Genomic DNA, 11,156 nt, shown 5'->3' on the forward strand with positions numbered 1-11,156 from the left:
AACAAGGTGAAAAGACATCCCTCAGAATGGGAGAAAATAATAGCAAACAACTGGCAAAGAATTAATTTCCAAAATATACAAGCAGCTCATACAACTCAAAACCAGAAAAACAAACAACCCAATGAAAAAGTGTGCAAAAGACCTAAATAGACATTTCTTTAAAGAAGACATACAGAAGACTAACAAATACATGAAAAGATGCTCAACATCACTCATTATTAGAGAAATGCAAATCAAAACTACAGTTAGAAAGCACCTCACAATAATCAGAATGGCCATCAACAAAAATTCCAGAAAGAATAAATGCTGGAGAGGGTGTGGAGAAAAGGGAATCCTCTTACATTGCTCATGGGAATTTAAATTGATACAGCCATTATGGTAGACGGTATGGTGATTCCTTTAAAAACTTGGAATTAGTAACCATATGGCCCAGCAATCCCACTACTAGGCACATACCCTAAGGAAGCCAAAATTGAAAAAGACACAGGTACCTCACTGATCATTGCAGTGCTATTTCCAATAGGCAGAACATGGAAGCAACTTAGATGTCCATTGATGGATGAATGAAAAAAGAAGCTGTGGCACATGTATACAGTGGAGTATTCAGTTCAGTTCAGTCCCTCTGTCGTGCCCAATTCTTTGTGATCCCATGGACTGCAGCACACCAGGCTTCCCTGTCCATCAACAACTCCCAGAGCTTACTCAAACTCATGTCCATTGAGTAAGTGATGCCATCCAACCATCTCATCCTCTTTCATCCCCTTCTTCTCCTGCCTTCAATCTTTCCCAGTATCAGGGTCTTTTTGAATGAGTCAATTCTTCGCATCAGGAGGCCAAAGTTTCAGCTTCAGCATCAGTCTTTCCAATGAATATTCAGGACTAGCTTCCTTTAGGATTGACTGGTTTGAGCTCCTTGAAGTCCAAGGGACTCTCAAGAGTCTTCTCCAATACCACAGTTCAAAAGCATCAATACTTCAGTGCTCAGTCCAGCTCTCACATCCATACATAACTACTGTAAAAACCATAGCTTTGACTAGACAGACCTTTGTTAGCAATGTAGTATCTGCTTTTGAATATGCTGTCTAGGTTGGTCATAACTTATCTTTTAAGGAGCAAGTGTCTTTTAATTTCATGGCTGCAGTCATCATCTGCAGTGATTTGGGAGTCCCCCAATGGTTTTTCCAGTGGTCATGTATGGATGTGAGAGTTGGACTGTAAAGAAAGCTGAGTGCCGAAGAATTGATGCTTTTGAACTGTCGTGTTGAAGAAGACTCTTGAGAGTCTCTTGGATTGCAAGGAGATCCAATCAGTCCATTCTAAAGGAGATCAGTCCTGGGTGTTCATTGGAAGGACTGATGCTAAAGCTGAAACTCCAGTACTTTGGCCACCTCATGTGAATATTTGACTAATTGGAAAGGACTCTGATGCTGGGAGGGATTGGGGGCAGGAGGAGAAGGGGACGACAGAGGATGAGATGGCTGGATGGCATCACTGACTCGATGGACATGTGTTTGAGTGAACTCCAGGAGTTGATGATGGACAGGGAGTCCTGGCGTGCTGTGATTCATGGGGTCGCAAAGAGTCAGACACGACTGAGCAACTGAACTGAACTTAACTGAAAATAAAGTCTCTCACTGTTTCCCCATCTATTTGCCTAAAGTGATGGGACCAGATGCCATGATCTTTGTTTTCTGAATGTTGTTTTAAGCCAACGTTTTCACTCTCCTCTTTCACCATCATAAAGGGGATTTTTAGTTCCTCTTCACTTTCTGCCATGAGGATAGTGTCATTTGTATATCCGAAGTTATTGATATTTCTCCTGGTAATCTTGATTCCAGCTTATGCTTCATCCAGCCCAGTGTTTCTCATATAAGTTAAATAAGCATATAATTTAAATAAGCATAGTGACAACATACAGCCTTGACGTACTCCTTTTCCAATTTGGAACCAGTCTGTTTTTTCATGTCTGGTTTTAATTGTTGCTTCTTGAGTTGCATACGGATTTCTCAGGAGGCAGGTCAGGCGATCTAGAGTGTTATTCAGCCATAAACGGAACACACTTGAGTCAGTTCTAATGAGGTTGACAAATTTAGAGCCTATTTTACAGAGTGAAGGAAATCAGAAAGTGAAAACAAAAAATCATGTACTAACACACATATATGGAATATAGATAGATGGTACTGATGAATTTATTTACAGGGCAGCAATAGTGAAACAGAGTAAACAGACATATGGGCATGGGGAGAAAGCGGGCAGGGGAGGGTGAAATGTATGGAGAGAGTAACATGGAAACTTACAATACTATATGTAAAATAGATAGCCAATGAGAATTTGCAGTATGATTTAGGGAAATCAAACAGAGGCTCTGTAACAATCTAGAAGAGTGGGATGGAGAGCGAGATGGAGTGAGGTTCAGGAGAGAGGGGACATGGGATTATCTACAGCTGAATCTTGATGTTTGACAGAAAACAACAAAATTCTGTAAAGCAATCATCCTTCAATTAAACAATAAATAAACTTTTAAAAAAGACATATCTATGACAGATTGTAACATTCCATGAGAAAAGATGTCAGGGGAGAGTGCTCTGTGAGTGCTGACTGCCATATCTGTTTTTACTATGATTAGGTGAAGTTATACTGCCAGATGACTTCCCAGCCTGAAGTCAGATGCATACTTTTTATTTCAGAAAACTCAATATCATGATCAAATCATTTGTTTTAATACAGAGAGAAATGATCCAGTGTGTTTTCCTGGTAAGTGTAAGTCTGCAAATATTACACTAGTGGAAAATACATCCTTTCATAAGAGATGCCAATTCCCAGGTTCATAAAACCATGTTTCCCTGCAGTTTCAGAGCTGTGTAAAGATACTCCTTGGACATAATGTGTCATTCCATGAAAAAATATGTCAGGAGACACTGTTCTGGGAGTGTTGACTGATACCCCTCTGGTTACCTTGATAAGTGAGTCTGTACCATCTGATGACTTTCCAGCAAGAAGTGGCAGAAGCCTGTTTCTTCCAGAACACTCAAAAACTAGACCAAAGCTGTTGCTGTCATGCAGAGAGAAATGAACCAGTGTGATCTTTTGGCAAATTTAAGGCTGCAACTATCCAGCTTTCACTGGGAGAATATAATTTTTTTGCCATCAGGCACCAATCCTCAGGTACACAAAAACATGTTTCCCAGAAGGTTTACATCTGTGTAAAGACACACCCAGGACACACTGTACCATTTAATGAGAAAAGAAGTCAGGAGAGGGTGTTTTGTGAGTATTGACTGCCATACCTCTAGCTACTCTAATTAGGTGAAAATGTACAGTTGTATGATTTCCCAGCAAGTTTCTGTGCAGTTTTAGAGCTATGTAAACACAATCCTGGGACACAATGTACCATTCCATGAGAAAAGAAGTCAGGAGACTGTGTTCTTTGAATGTTGACTGCCATACCTGTTGTTTACCTGATTAGATGATTTTGTATTCTCAGATTACTTCCCAGCAAGAAGTAGCAAGCAGCCTGTTTCTTTCAGAAAACTTGAAAACTTGACCAAAACTGTTGTTGTAATGAAGAGAGAAATGAATTTGTGTGTTTTTCTGGCAGGTCTGAGGCTGCAATTATCGAGCTTCCAAAGGTGGAAAATATTACTTTTACCATAAAATCCCAATTCCCGTGTTCACAAAAGCATGTTTCCTGGCTGCCTCAGAGTTGTGCAAAGACACACCTAGGATATACTGTGCCATTTTATGAGAAAATTGGTCAGGGAAGAGTGCTCTGTGACTGTTGGCTGCCATATCTCTAGTTACCCTGATTTGGTGAAACTGTAGTGTCAGATGACTTTCCAACAAGAAATGGCAAGCAGCCTGTTTCTTTCAGAAAACTCAAAAACTTGACCAAAACTGTGGTAATGAAGAGTAAAATGAACCAGTGGCTTTTTTCTTGCAAGTATGAAGCTGTAATTATCCAGCTTCCACAGGTGGAAAATATAGCTTTTACAAAAAGGGCCCAATTTGCAGGTTCAAAAAGGCATGTTTCCTGGCTGTTTAAAAAATGTGTGAAGACACATCTTCAACACAGTATACCATTCCATGAGGAAAAGTGTCAGGAGAGTATTCTGTGAGTGTTGACTGCTATACATGTTTTTACACTGATTAGGTGAATCTGTACTGTCAGTTGGCTTCCCAGCATGAAGTCAAAAGCATCCTTTTTATTTCATAATACTCAAAATCATTACTAAAGCTGCTGTTGTAATGAAGAGAAAAATGAGCCAGTGTGTTTTTCTGGCAAGTTTTAGTTTGCAACTGTTCAGGTTTCACTGGGGAGAAATACTTTTTTTCCAAACAGGCCCCAATTCACAGGTTCACAAAAACATTCTTCCCAACAGTTTCACAGCTGTGTAAAGACACACCTCGGACACACTATACCATTTTATGAAAAAATTAGTCAGGTGATAATGTTCTGTGAGTCTTGACTGCCATAACTCTAGATACCATGATTAGGTAAAAATGTACTGTCTGATGACTTCCCAGGAAGAAATGGCAAGCAGTCTGTTTCTTTCAAAAAACTCAAAAACGTGACCAAAGCTGTTGTAATGAAAAGAAAAATGAACCAGGGCTTTTTTTTCTGGCAAGTTTTAGGCTGCAATTATCCAAAGATGCTCTTGTAATGAAGAACATCAGTTGGGGAAATACTTGTTTTGGCATCAGGCCCCAATTTCCTGGTTCACAAAAGCCAAGTTTCCCTGCAATTTCAGAGCTTTGTAAAGATATACCTAGAAAATACAGTACCATTCAATGAGAAAAGAGGTTAGGGTAAGTGTTCCTTGAGTGCTGACTGCCATAACTGTTGTTTTCTGAACTGGTGAAATGGTACTACCAGGTGATTTCCCAGCAAGAAGTGACAAGAAGCCTGTTTCTTTCAAAGACAATTTGATGACATTGTTATTGAAATGCAAAAATTTGATGAAAGCAGTTATTGAAATGATGAGAAAAAGGAACCAGTGTGTTTTTCTGGGAAGTTTAATGCTGCAAGTATTCAGGTTTCACTGGGGGAAAATACTTCTTTTACCATCAGGCCCCAATTCCCAGGTTCACAAAAACATGTTTACCTGCAGTTTCAGACTGTGTAAAGACACTCCTAGGACATTTGAACCATTCCATGAGAAAACATGTCAGAAGAGTGTGTTCTGTCAATGTTGACTACCATACCAGTTGTTACTCTGAATAGGTGAAATTGTACTGTTAGATGACTTCCCAGAAGAAGTGGCAAGCAGCCTGTTGCTTTCAGATAACTCAAAAACTTGGCCAAAGCTGCTGTTGTAATGAAGAGAAAAATGAAACACTGTTTTTTTTTTTTTTTTCTGGCAGGTTTCAGGCTGTAACTATACAGCATTCACAATGGGCAAATACTTCCTTTTCAATCAGGCCCTACTTACCAGGTTCACACAAACAAATTTCCCTGCATTTTCAGAGCTTTGTAAAGACATATCTAGGAAACAATGTACCATTCCATGAGAAAAGAGGTCAGGAAAGAGTATTCTTTGAGTGTTGACAGCCATACCTGTTCTTACCCAGATTGTGTGAAATGGTATTGTCAGGTGACTTCTGAAGAGCAAGAGGTGGAAAGCAACCTGTTTCTTTAGAAAACTGAAACATTGACGAAAGTGAGAGGGTAAGAGGCAGGAAGGCCAGGGGTCTCCAAATGGAGGACATAGGCTGCAAATATCTCTTAAAATTCTGTGTTGCCATGGCAACTCCTGGTTTCACTGGAACTTAACTTTTCTCAAACCTTGAGCTAACCAATGTATTTTTCTTATGGAAATGTTTTACTTAAGCTATGTTAATGAAACTATGTATTTGCTTTGGAATTTGCCTTTCTTCAAAATGGTTCCTCCTAAGGCTAGCTTTTTTTCTTTTCTCAAACCTTGGGCTGATAATAGCTTAACAAATCAGTATTCATATCAACTGTTTTATGTCTGAGGGATGACACATCTTGTGCTATCCTATATCAAAAATGTATTTGTGGGAGAGGGGCCTGGGAAACACTGTCAGCCTTGATGTGTCTCTATCTGGTTAATAGCTTTATAACAGATATAAAACATCCATCTGAAGACTAGCAAGGGGGCAGTCTCTGTCCCCCTTCTGATGTCTAAGAAGACATAGACATATGTCTATGTTCTCTGTCTCTTTTTATACTTTAATAAAACACTGCTACACAAAACCTCTAAGGTAATCATGCCTGGTCCCTGGTCCCAAAGCTAAATCTTCTTCTTCAGAGATTATTAATCTGATTTTGTTCACTGTAAAAGCTGCTGTTGTAATTAAGAGAAAAATGAACCAGTCTGGTTTTTTTGGCAGGTTGGAGGCTGCAATTATCCAGTTTTCACAGGTGGAAAATATAAACTTACCATAAGTGCCCAATTCCCAACTTCACAAAAGCATGCTTCCTGGCTGTTTCAGAATTGTATAAAGATGCATGTAGGCCACACTGTACCATATCATTTGAAAAGATATCAAGTGAGAGAGTTCTGTGAGTGTTGACTGCCATATGTGTTGTTATTCTGACTAGGTGAAACTGCCAGATGACTTCCCAGCAAGAAGTCAGATACATACTTTTTATTCAGAAAATTAAATATCATGACCAAAGTTGTTGTTGTAATGAAAAGAATGATGAATCAATATGTTTTTCTGGTAGGTGTGAAGCTGTAACAATCCAGCTTTCAGAGTTGGAAAATACTTTTTTTTGCAATCAGGCCCCAATTCCTCAGTTCTCAAAAACACATTTCACTGCAGTTTCAGAGCTGTGTAAAGATACTCCTATAATACTGTTGCAGAAACCAATACTTGAGAAACTAAGCACTACACTTGAATAGTTGGAGAACTTAGGTTTATTATGCCAGCAGGACCAGAGGAGTTAACACTCCAAGCTCTGAGCCCTGAACAAAGGGATTACAGAGTTTTTATAGACAGACTATAGTAGGCAGCACTAGCTGTTAATAGGCTGGTTTAAACTAAGGGGTTTTGTGCACATGGGAACAGCAGTCAAGATGGAGAGGGGTGCCTGGCTTAGACAGGCATGATTAAGCAGGTTTGCAGGGGCTGGGTGATTGCAAAGAGCAAGACAAGGGTGAGTGAGATAAACTCCAGTTCCTAGTATTGCAAGTCCCCACTTTCTGAGACTGTATGACTTATGTGATCTAGACTTTGCAAGGGGCAAGCTGAGTTACAGCAGCAGCAGGAGAAGGAGGTTATGTAAAATTTTAACTTTCCCTCTTCAATATCATGTACTATTCCATCAGAAAAGATGTAAGCATAGAGTGTTCTGTGAGTGTTGACTACCATACAGTTTTACCCTGAATAGGTGAAACTGTACTGTCAAATGACTTCCCAGAAAGAAGTGGCAAGCAGCCCATTGAATTCAAAATAATCAAAAACTTAACCAAAGATGTTGTAATGCAGAGAAAAATAAGCTAGTGTGTCTTTCTGGCAGGTTTGAGGCCAAAACTATCCAGCTTTCACAGTGGAAACAACTTCTTTTGCCATCAGGCTCCAACTCCCAGGTTCACAAAAATTTCAGAGTTATGTAAAGAAACTCCTAGGACATGTTGTACCTATTCATAAGAAGAGACTTCAGGAGACAGTGTTCTGTGAGTGTTGACTACAAATACTGGTTGTTACACTGATTAGGTGATACTACTATCATATGACTTTCCAGTAAGAAATGGCAAGGGACCTGTTGATTTTAAAATACTCAAAACTTTGACCAAAGCTGTTGTGTTAATGAAGAGGAAATGAACCAGTATGTTTTTTTCTGGCAGCTTTGAGCCTGTAACTAAACAGCTTTCACTGTGAGAAAATACTTCCTTTGATAAAAGATCCATTTCCTGGGTTCACAGAAACAAGTTTTCCTGCATTCTCAGAGCTTTCTAAAGACACATCTAGGAAACACTGTACCATTTCATGAGAAAAGAGGTCGGGGAGAGTGTTCTGTGAGAGTTGGCTGCCATATCTGTTGCTACTCTGATTAGATGAAACTGTACTCTAAGATGACTTCCCTGTAGAAGTTGGAAGCATCCTTTTTATTTTAAAAACTAAAGTTATAAGCAAAGTGTTGTTCACTTCCGTTCAGTCGCTCAGTTGTGTCCAATTCTTTGTGACCCCATGAAGTACAGCACGCCAGGCCTCCCTGTGCATCACCAACTCCCTGAGTTCACTCAAATTCACGTCCATCAAGTCGGTGATGCCATCCAGCCATCTCATCCTCTGTCTTCCCCTTCTCCTCCTGCCCCCAATTCCTCCAAGCATCAGAGTCTTTTCCAATGAGTCAACTCTTCGCATGAGGTGGCCAAAGTACTGGAGTTTCAGCTTTAGCATCATTCCTTCCAAAGAAATCCCAGGACTGAACTCCTTCAGAATGGACTGGTTGGATCTCCTTGCAGTCCAAGGGACTCTCAAGAGTCTTCTCCAATACCACAGTTCAAAAGCATCAATACTTCAGCGCTCAGGTTTCTTCACAGTCCAACTCTCACATCCATACATGACTACTGCAAAAACCATAGCCATGACTAGGCAGACCTTTGTTGGCAAAGTAATGTCCCTGCTTTTGAATATGCTATCTAGGTTGGTCATAACTTTCCTTCCAAGGAGTAAGTGTCTTATTTCATGGCTGCAATCACCATCTGCAGTGATTTTGGAGCCCAAAAAGATAAAGTCTGCCACTGTTTCCACTGTTTCCCCATCTATTTCCCATGAAGTGATGGGACCAGATGCCATGATCTTAGTTTTCTGAATGTTGAGCTTCAAGCCAACTTTTTCACTCTCCTCTTTCACTTCATTTTTTTTTAAATTTTACTTTACAATACTGTATTTGTTTTGCCATACATTGACATGAATCAGCCACGGGTGTACATGAGTTCTCAATCCTGAACCCCCCTCCCACCTCCCTCTTCATATCATCTCTCTGAGTCATCACAGTGCACCAGCCCCAAGTATCCTGCTTCCTGTATCGAACCTACACTGGCGATTCATTTCTTACATGATATTATACATGTTTCAATGCCATTCTCCCAAATCATCCCACCCTCTCCCTCTCCCAAGAGTCCAAAAGTCTATTCTATACATCTGTGTCTCTTTTGCTGTTTCACATACAGGGTTATCATTACCATCATTCTAAATTCCATGTATATGTGTTAATATACTTATTTGATGTTTTTCTTTCTGGTTTACTTCACTCTGTATAATCGGCTCCAGTTTCATCCACCTCATTAGAACTGATTCAAATGTATTCTTTTTAATGGCTGAGTAATACTCCATTGTGTATATGTACCACAGCTTTCTTATCCATTCGTCTGCTTTTGGACATCTAGGTTTTTTCCATGTCCTGGCTATTATAAACAGTGCTGCGATGAACATTGGGGTACATGTGTCTCTTTCAATTCTGGTTTCCTCAGTGTGTATGCCCAGCAGTGGGATTGCTGGGTCATAAGGCAGTTCTATTTCCAGTTTTTTAAGGAATCTCCACACTGTTCTCCATAGTGACTATACTAGTTTGCATTGCCACCAACAGTGTAAGAGGGTTCCCTTTTCTCCACACCCTCTCCAGCATTTGTTGCTTGTAGACTTTTGGATCACAGCCATTCTGACTGGTGTGAAATGGTACCTCATTGTGGTCTTGATTTGCATTTCTCTGATAATGAGGGATGTTGAGCATCTTCTTATGTGTTTCTTAGCCATCTGTATGTCTTCTTTGGAGAAATATCTATTTAGTTCTTTGGCCCATTTTTTGATTGGGTCATTTATTTTTCTGGAATTGAGCTGCAGGAGTTGCTTGTATATTTTTGAGATTAGTTGTTTGTCAGTTGCTTCATTTGCTATTATTTTCTCCCATTCAGAAGGCTGTCTTTTCACCTTGCTTATAGTTTCCTTTGTTGTGCAGAAGCTTTTAATTTTAATTAGGTCCCACTTGTTTATTTTTGCTTTTCTTTACAGTATTCTAGGAGGTGAATTATAGAGGATCCTGCTGTGATTTATGTCGGAGAGTGTTTTGCCTATGTTCTCCTCTAGGAGTTTTACAGTTTCTGGTCTTACGTTTAGATATTTAATCCATTTTAAGTTCATTTTTTGTGGATGGTGTTAGAAAGTGTTCTAGTTTCATTCTTTGGCAAGTGGATGACCGGTTTTTCCAGCACTACTTGTTAAAGAGATTGTCTTTAATCCATTGTATATTCTTGCCTCCTTTGTCAAAGATAAGGTGTCCATAGGTGTGTCGATTTATCTCTGGGCTTTCTATTCCATTCCATTGATCTATATTTCTGTCTTTATGCCAGTATCATACTTTCTTGATGACTGTTGCTTTGTAGTAGAGCCTGAAGTCAGGCAGATTAATTCCTCCAGTTCCATTCTTCTTTCTCAAGATTGCTTTGGCTATTCGAGGTTTTTTTGTATTTCCATACAAATTGTGAAATTACTTGTTCTAGCTCTGTGAAAAATACCCCTGGTAGATTGATAGGGATTGCATTGAATCTGTAAATTGCTTTGAGTAGTATCCTCCGTTTCACTATATTGATTCTTCCAATCCATGAACATGGTATATTTCTCCAATTATTAGTGTCCCCTTTGATTTCTTTCACCAATGTTTTCTAGTCTTCTATATATAGGTCTTTAGTTTCTTTAGGTAGATATATTCCTAATTATTTTATTCTTTTCGTTGCAATGGTGAATGGAATTGTTTCCTTAATTTCTTTTTCTACTTTATCATTATTAGTGTATAGGAATGCAAGCGATTTCTGTCTGTTGATTTTATATGCTGCAACTTTACTATATTCATTGATTAGCTCCAGTAATTTTCTGGTGGAGTCTTTAGGGTTTTCTATGTAGAGGATCATGTCATCTGCAAACAGTGAGAGTTTTACTTCCTCTTTTCCAATTTAGATTCCTTTTATTTCATTTTCTGCTTTGATTGCTGTTGCCAAAACTTCCAGAACTATGTTGAATAGTGGCGGTGAGAATGGGCACCCTTGTCTTGTTCCTGACTTTAAAGGAAATGCTTTCAATTTTTCACCATTGAGGATAATGTTTGCTGTGGGTTTGTCATATATAGCTTTTATTATGTTGAGGTATGTTCCTTCTATTCCTGCTTTCTGGAGAGTTTTTATCATAAATGG

The sequence above is a fragment of the Oryx dammah genome, unplaced genomic scaffold, assembly GCF_014754425.2.
Source record: "Oryx dammah isolate SB20612 unplaced genomic scaffold, SCBI_Odam_1.1 HiC_scaffold_23, whole genome shotgun sequence".
NCBI classification, from domain to species: domain Eukaryota; kingdom Metazoa; phylum Chordata; class Mammalia; order Artiodactyla; family Bovidae; genus Oryx; species Oryx dammah.